Below are 7880 nucleotides of genomic sequence, written 5' to 3' on the forward strand. Positions count from 1 at the left end.
ACACAGAGCCAACTGCACCTCCATTCAGGAAGCCACTGGGTCTGGGCCTGGCTGGCGTGCACTGGCCAGGCAGCGCAGGGCTGAGGGGCTTTGGTAGCCATGGAGCCCAGCACTGGGGGCAGAGGTCAGTCTGGCGCTAGGATGAAGGGGGTCTGGGTCCAGTCTGAGCCCTTTCACCCTCTTCTTGCACCCCAAGGGCACGGGAACCCCAAGCTACACAGGGCAAAGGAGTCAGCCCTCCAGGAATCTCCCAGATGTGGGCCCCCTTTCTATGAATGAGCCTTCTTAGTTGGGCCAGAAGGAGTGAGAAGGGAGGAGAGGGGTCCCCCTAGTCCTCTTTTAAACCCAGGCTGGACTGCTGGGTCCCCACTTCTCTCCTCTGGAGGGCCACCCCACCCCCACACTGGCTGACATGTCAAGAACTTGAAGCACTGTCCTCCACCCGCATCCACAGAACTCTGGGAGACCCTCACTAACACAGCCCAGACAGGCACCTACCTTCCCACTCCCGGGGCCGAGACACCATGTCCATTCCCTCCGCCCCGAGGGGGGCGCATACCCTCCCACCCTGCGTCCAACTCCAACCCACCTTGACCTGCCCCGATTCGCGTTGGGACCCGCCCTCCCCAGCACGCTCTCACGAGTCTCCTGGGTCGGGGGAGTGGCTGGGGGGTCGCGGTGGGCCCTTGGGGACGGGGCAGAGGTGGGCCGCCCTTCCCCCGCTCCGCCGGGGGCGCCGCGGGACTCCGCGGCCGCCACCAACAGACCGGCCCCGCCGTCCCCCCAACCACCGGCGGCGGGGCGGCGCCCTCCCCTTCGCCCAGGGCTGGGGGACACGCCAGGCGCACCCCCCACTTCGCCCACGAGTCCAGCGCGGAAAAGTTGTCGCCGCCACCACGGCGCCGCAGTCTCCCTCCCGGTTGCTTCCCCGACTCACCCGCGGGGGAGGGGAGCCGGCACTCGGGGCTCCGGCCGCCGCCCCGGCCCGGCCGACCTACACCCGGCCGGGCGGGCGGGCGGCGGGCCCGAGAGGGGCCGGGGGCGGTCGCCGGCCGCGCTCCATCCCACTCACTGGCCGGCCCGCGGCCCGGCCGAATCGCTTTTAAAACCTCCTCGTCTCCTCCCCTCCCGGGCCGGGCAGGGGGCGGGGGCGGGCGCGGGGCGGGGCGGGCGCCGCCGTCATGTGCCCCCGGAGCCGGTCCGCCCCCACTTTCTCTCTCCGGTCCCCCAACTCGGTCCCGTCCCCAACTCAGCCCTAACTTTTTCCTCCCTTGTCCCAACTCTTCCTGAGCCTGAGACTTAGCTCAGCTTCCCCCTCTGGGTCCTGGGCTCGGGGATCCAACCCCAGTTCTTCAACGAACGCCCTTCCTGCTGGGATGGGGGGCGGTTTCCTAATCCATATTGCACCCGAAACCCCTCTTGGCCTAAGTTCTGCTCCCCTGCGCAGGGAGAGAAACCCAGGAGGCCATGGACAAGGAGAGGGTAGATGGTGGGGCACAGTGCCACACTGCCACTGTAGACCCCTCCCTGCCCTGGGGGGCATGGGCCCGGGGAATTCTGGGGTCCGGCCAATTACGAATCCCCACTCTGTGCATTTACACAGTGAGTTCTTTAGCCTCAGGAAGTCTCTCCTTTTATCCCACCCAATCCTCTCCTGCTGCCATTGAAGACTTGCTGACCCCAGTCCAGGTGGTCCCTGGTCTGGGTCCCCTCCCCCCACTCCTCCCCGCCAGGCTTCCCGGCATCCCCACCCCCCATCTACCCAGGGCCTCTGGGAAACTCCCAGCTCCTGGAGTATCCCTGGGAGAGAGCCCCTCCCTGCATCCCTCCCGCCTTCCCTGCGAGCCTGTCTGTCCCACCTCATCTTCCTCGGACCTCCCCTCAACCCGGAGGAGGAACACCGAGGCATTGTTCACCAGGACGGGGCCCTGCCTTGGGGCCTGGCCCCGTGCCCAGGTGGGGGGCCGGGGAACAAAACTCAGCGAAGGAGGGGCGGGGTGCCCTGTGCCGCCAAGCCAGCCTCCTTGGGCAGGCCCGGATGCCACTTTGCCCTCTCCAAGATGGGATGGGAGCCAGTGGCCCGCAGAACACCATCACCACGACCATGATGCCGAAGCAAGGTTCTACAGCCTGAGGACCCTTCCCAGACCTCTGTGGGCACTGCTTTGGGAGACAGGTTTCCTCCCACCCACCTGCAATATTTCCAAAGTCATATAATTGGGGCCGGGTGGGGGGCAGATTCTTCATAACCCACCTCCTGGGCAATAAGACTAAAGCTGGGATAGGGGGGTACCCAGCGGGAGGGCCCAGGCAGAAGACTGGAGGGGCTGGTTGGATGCCTGTGGGTCACCTCGCTCCCCCAGAATTCTTCCAGGCTCCCTCATTTCCCCAGTTCAGCTCAACAGATTCCTCACTTTGGATCTCGGTGGGACTGGGGAGAGAGGGGCAGAAGCCACACCCAGCTACTACCCCATGGGGCCCAGCCCTGGGGGCTCCCGGGTCTTTCTTCTCTGTGGGGCCCAAGGGGCAGACTGGCCCAGGCTGCAGGATCTGGCAGGTTGGGGCAGGAGGGGGCAGAGCCGCCTGTGGGGCCCCAGGGGAAGATTTGGGGTGGCACAGAATTCCCCGACTCAGGGCGGGGCCCTGAGGGGGTGGGGCACTCACCACAGGACCTCCTGAGCAGCTACAAACAGAGGAATGGAGTTCCCAGGGTCCAGGGTCTTACTGTGGACACATTCGTGCACATGCGTGCTTGCATACACACACACACACAACCCATTCTAGAAGTATAAAGTGACCAAATTACAATAGGGCACTTCCTCCATGCCAGCTCTCCAGAACACTCCCTTTATGCCCTGGGACAAGGTCTCCATCGAGAACCATCCTCCTGTTCTTATTAGTCCAATCAGGCATATATGTGGGGGAAATGCCTCCTCCGGGCTGGCCTCCAGGGATAACTATGCCAACTGCGCCTTCTGCCATTACCCTGCATGTGGTTTGTACCACAGCAGCTCAGCATCCCTCAGCCCAAACTTGGGACGGTCCTCCCAGTGTCCTCAGCCCTCCATCTGGATTCTGAACATTTGCCCCCACCAACCTCCTCCACCCTGGTCCTAAGCTGGCCAATTTACCCAGGGACAGCAGCCAAGAGGGATCAGAGCTCTCCAAACCGGCCAACTGATTCTTTGTAATGATGGGGACGGGTGAGAGGACAGGGCCAGGGTGAGACCAGGCCAAGCGGTCAAGTGGCACAAGGCATACACACACACCCATTTGTTCATTCTTCAAACATTCATTGAGTGCCTGCTGGGTGCCAGGTGCTGTTCTGGGCACTGGGGACATAGCAGAGAACAAGCCAGAAAAAAAACCCTGCCCTCATGGAGTCCACATCAATGGGGGAAATACAGGCAGTAAACAGGTATAAAGATATAGAATGTGTCGGGTGGTATGTATTAGGGGAGACTAGAAGGGAGCTAAGAAGATGAGGGGAGGGGGCTTCGCAGGTGCACTAGTAGTGAAGAACCTGCCTGCCAATGCAGGAGATATAAGAGACGCAGGTTGGATCCGTGGGTTACAAAGATCCCCTAGAGGAGAAAATGGCAACCCATTCCAGTATTCTTGCCTGGAGAATCCCATGAACAGAAGAGGCTGGTGGGCTGCAGTCCACAGGGTCGCAAAGAGTCTGACACAATTGAAACGACTTAGTATGCAGGGAGATGAGGAGTGAGGCGTTGGGGGCCAGATCAAGAAAGGCTACTCTGAGGAGGAGGAGGTGACATTTGAACAAAGATTATAAGAGGTGGGGAGAAGCCACACAGACAGCTAGAGGAAGAGAGTTTCGGTAGAGAGGGAACGGCCAGTACAAAGGCCCTGAGGCAGGAAGTTCCTGGCGTATCTGAGAAACAGCAAGGAACCAGTGTGGTAGACTGGGGAGGGGAGCAGAGTGGCCGAACTGAGTTTCCAATTCTTGCTCCCGAATTCCTAGCTGAATAACTTTTGCTAAGTGATCACACCTCTGAGCTTCAGTTTCTTCATTCATGGAATGGACCTGAAAATTTTTGGGGTTAGGAGATTCTGAGATGAGCTGCGCTTTGTCCCAGCCCAGGGCTTGAGGCAGGGTAGCGGCTGGACAAGCGTTAAGGACATAGGTACGCCACTTTACGTAGCCATTCAGACCTGGGACGGGGAGGATGGGTCAAGGGACCCTGACGGACTCAGTCGCCCTGTAGGTCACCCTGGCTCATATGCAGGGCCGCCTGCCGGGCCCCATGGCAACGCGGCACACAGAGACATCAAACAAGCCCTGCCGAGGAAGTCCCACGTCACTGTGGTTAGGGTGGCTCCTCCCAGCCCAGCCCCCGGCTGGCGCTGCGCTCCTCCTTGCCAGTCAGGGCCCCTGCCTCCTGTCACCCTGGTGACAGGCTGTGTTATGGACTGAGCTGGGATCCCACCACCTGCCCCCTCACTTGGGCACTAGTCACTCCCCACATCCGGAGGACATTATCCAGTGGCCCCAGTTCACTACCACTAACCCTTTCGTTCAACCGCCCCAAATTGGCATTGGGAGCAGCAGGAAAGCTCTGGTCAATCCACCTACAGTTCAGAGGGCCAGAGAGGCCCCAGGGACCTACAGAGTCCCCCAGCCGGGGGCCTGAAATCCCTAGGGCAGGGTCCATCAGGGTACCTGCCAGCTCCTGGGGCAGGGGAGGGGTGAGTCAGATAGGAATAGCCCCCCAGGCCTAGCCCAGCCCCCACCCGGGAACTGATTCACCACCTACCCAGCACCAGATGACATCAGGGTCTGGCGGGCCACCCTCACTTGGCACCAGGCCAAAATGGGGGTGCCCCAGAGGTGTCACAGAAGGCTGCCTTCTCCCCTCTGACTGGGGCCTGGCAGGCGCAGGGTTAAGGAGGGGCCCTCCTGGGGGTCTCCCCCCATCCACCCCCCCCCTTTTCCCGGGGATTTCGGGCCCCAGCCCCTCTGACGTCACTGGGGGTTGCTATGGCAACTGCCCGAAGTTCCCAAATAAAATTACCGCGGGCGGGTTAAGTTTCCTAGGAGGCAGCAGACGGGTAAACAATGGCGGTGGCAGGCGGGGCCGGCGAGGGGCTGTCTCCCCCTCCCACTCCTCATTCTGCTGGGACAAGGTGGGGGGGTCCCCAGGGCGAGGAGGAGGGTCCTCTCCCCGACCGGGTCCCGAGAGCCCACGAGCACCCGGGCACTGGCGCACAGACGGGGGACGGCGGGGCCACCGCCGAGATGAGCAAGGGGGACCTCAGAAGGGAGGCTGGGGCGGCGGGGAACAAAGGAGGGACCTGAGGCCTGGGCTCCGCCCTCTGCACACCCTGCCTCCCCACCCCCCCAACCCCCAGCCGGCCGCCAGTCCAGCTGTGGCTGCTCCCAGCTGCCTGGCTCCCCACATCTGGCGGGCTGCGCGCTCACTTCCTGTCGCCCTGGCTGCCTGGAGGGAGGTAAAAATAACCCTCCCCCTCCCCCTGCCGGCGGGCGCAGACGGCGGATCCTCCTGGCTTGGAGGAGGCCGAGGCCGAGCCGCAGCGGGGGAGAGGAGCCCCCCTGAGGCCGACTCCCGTCCCTCCCACTGCCTCGGTGTCCTGGGAGGAGGCGCGCAAAGGAGGCGGCACAGATCCCAGGCTGCAAAAGAGGGCTGAGGAGTCTATTGCCTTAAGAAGGCCCTCACCTGGGCCACCAAGAAACCGAGGAAACCCTGGCCTCTAAGTCCCATCCTCTACCCCATTACTAGTCACCTCTATTCCCCTGCAGAACTGTAAGCAACATGCTTAGGTTCCAACTGGGGGTCACCCACTTATTAACTGTATAGATATGTTCAGTTCAGTTCAGTCCAGTTGCTCAGTCGTGTCCGACACTTTGCGACCCCATGAACTGCAGCACACCAGGCCTCCCTGTCCATCACCAAACTCCAGGAGTTTACTCAAACTCCTGTCAGTGATGCTACCCAACCATAAAAAGTAAAAAGTAAAGTTGCTCAGTTGTGTCTGACTCTTTGAGACCCCATGGACTGTAGCCTATCAGGCTCCTCTGTCCATGGGATTTTCCAGGCAAGAGTACTGGAGTGGGTTGCCGTTTCCTCCTCCAACCCAACCATAGAGGAAGAGGAAAAAAAAAACCTCTAGGCCTCGGTTTACCTGTCTGTAGAACAGGGATGATAGTAGTACCTACTTCGAAAGGTATTTGCTCCATCTTTGTTATATTATTTCCCCATGCTCAGAGTCCCCTAAGACCCTCAAGTACTCTTGCCAGATAAAATACAGGACACCCAATAAATCTGATTTTCTTTGAATCATTTCATATCAGTATGTCCCATGCGATAGTTGGGCCATCTTTCTATGAAAAAAAATTTTTTTTTTACTTGCTCTATAACTGAAAATCAAATCTAACTGGATCTCCTGTATTTTTACTTGCTAAATCTGGCAACTGTTATTTCTGAGCCATCATCATCTCTGGCATGAAAACACTCCAACTCTGGTCTCCCTTGTCTCCTTGCTTCCAGCCTTACTCCATCCATTCTCCAGAGAGAGCCAATTAAACCCAATCACATTTCCCTACCGTACACTGCGAAAAGTTCCTCTGTGGTCCCCCTTGTCACCTACAAGACCTTGCTTGTCAGGTTCCCACCTTCTTTCCAACCTGCCTTTCACACCCACTTGTTAACGGCCAACTTGTTGAGATCCTAGGCCACCACCCCCTCCAGGAACCCTTCCTCACCTCCTGCCATGACCCTCTGACTTACTCTGACTCTAAACACTTCTGTCTCCCCACTCAACCATTTGAATGATATAGTCAAAAAAACAAATGTTTCTTAAATGATGCCAAGGTAACCGGGGTTGGGGGTGGGGAATGTACCTGTCCACCCGGCCTCAGTGTTGTTACCTACTCTTTTCCCCACCCCATGGGATCTGGGCCCTAGGAATCCCCTCAAGCAGCTCCCTTAGGGGTCCCGTGGGCAGCTGGATGGCGGCTAGTATGGGTCTTAGGAGCCTAGAGTTAAGTGATGCTGGCTCTTGGGGGATTGTCTCCTGCCCTCAAGTAGCTTGGAAGCCTGGAAGGGCACCTGGCACAACCTTGCATCAACAGCCCCCAAGAAGCCCACCTGGCCCATCTAAGCTCCAGTGTGGACTCATAGCCTTGCTGGAAACTCCCACAGATATGACTGCCCCCAAGAGGAGGCATGCACCCCCCTAAGAGGAGCATAGAAGCCCAAGTCACCCTGCCTGGTTTCAAGCTCGGTGCCCTGCCTCCTCTGGCGAAGGATTGTGCCTCTCTGTGACTCAGTTTCCCCATGTGTCAAATGGGAATACCAGTGGACTGTCAGAGGGCTATTGTGAACATTAGGTAATGTCCATAGTGGTAAAGAATCTACCTGCCAATGCAGCAGATGCAAGAGACACCAGTTCCATCCCTGGGTCAGGAAGATACCCTGGAGGAAGAAATGGCAATCTACTCCAGTATTCTTGCTTGGAAAATTCCATGGACAGAGGAGCCTGAAGGGCTATAGTCCATGGAATCACAAAAAGTCAGACACCACTGAACGACTGAGCAGGCGTGTAGAACACAGCTTGGAACATAGAACGTGCTCACTGTTAGCTACTCTGGGGATGGGGGGATGGTGAAAAGTCTGAAGCCCTAATCACAGCCCTCCTGACCCCCACCCCCAGGTCTGCTCCCCAAATCCCTATAGGAAAATGGTTTCGACCTCCTGACAGTAGCTCTAACCTAACTTCTAGGGTTCGTCTCACCCCACAGAGTCCCTAGTGCCATCCCCTGGCTCTGGCATCAGCCTCCTGAGAACCAGAGACAGGTCTGCCTTGAGGACTCTCTGTTCTCCCCCATCCCCAATCCC

Source organism: Oryx dammah, unplaced genomic scaffold, assembly GCF_014754425.2.
Source record: "Oryx dammah isolate SB20612 unplaced genomic scaffold, SCBI_Odam_1.1 HiC_scaffold_5, whole genome shotgun sequence".
NCBI classification, from domain to species: domain Eukaryota; kingdom Metazoa; phylum Chordata; class Mammalia; order Artiodactyla; family Bovidae; genus Oryx; species Oryx dammah.